Here is an 857-nt window from a genome sequence, read left to right as displayed (position 1 = left end):
CTGAGATTTTCACCAAGACGTGCCTCAAAGCTTCGTTTGAGTTCTTCCAAAACATGTGTGGGGTAGTTTCCAAAAATTACTTTAAGGGGGAGTGTGAAAAATAATAAAATTAATTTTTGGAATATCATAGATTATTCTAGTATAGTTTTTAGAATAGTTTAGTGTAGAATCTAGAATAGTTATCTTCAAGATATATCTAGATATTCGAAGGCAGAAGATAAAGATCTCTAGAATTTTCTTTGTAGAAGTATCTAGAAAAATTTCTAGAACCATCTTTGAACAAGTATAAATATGGGTGGTCTTGTACATTTGTAAGCAACCCAAGCAACCAAAATCAAGTAGTCTTATTTTATAACAAAGTTACTTTTATCAAAAGTATTCTTTCTCCCTTCTAGCTTCCTCTTCCTTAGTTGAATCTTCCGATCTTAGTTAACGATCTTGGACTAGCTAAAGGGTTTCTTGATTATTCTTTTCTTCTGCTACTCTCTACACAAACATCAGGAGACAATATTAATTCTCACACTCCTTAAACTGTCATATATGGAAATCCTACCTTTCCACGCCCTCTATAAAAAAGAATTTAATCTTAAAAGGAAAGCTTTTCATCCAAATCATATCATATGTTTCCCCCTTCTCCTTTTTATTTCTCATTAAATCTTAGGCTAATTGAACTGAAAAAGAACCCTTTGAGTAGCCTATATACCAAGATTTATCCTATCTCTTATATTTATTACAGGAGAGATAAAACTCACAATGTGATCAGTCGTTTCTTCCGAACATATACTGTAAGAGTTTCCTCCTATCCCACAGATCTTCTATAATAAGATTTTTCTTTTCTAGCTCCCCCCCCCCCCCCC

Source organism: Solanum pennellii, chromosome 3 (assembly GCF_001406875.1).
Source record: "Solanum pennellii chromosome 3, SPENNV200".
Lineage (NCBI taxonomy): Eukaryota > Viridiplantae > Streptophyta > Magnoliopsida > Solanales > Solanaceae > Solanum > Solanum pennellii.
The sequence above is the reverse complement of the archived record's forward strand: the minus strand, read 5'-3'. Positions refer to the sequence as shown.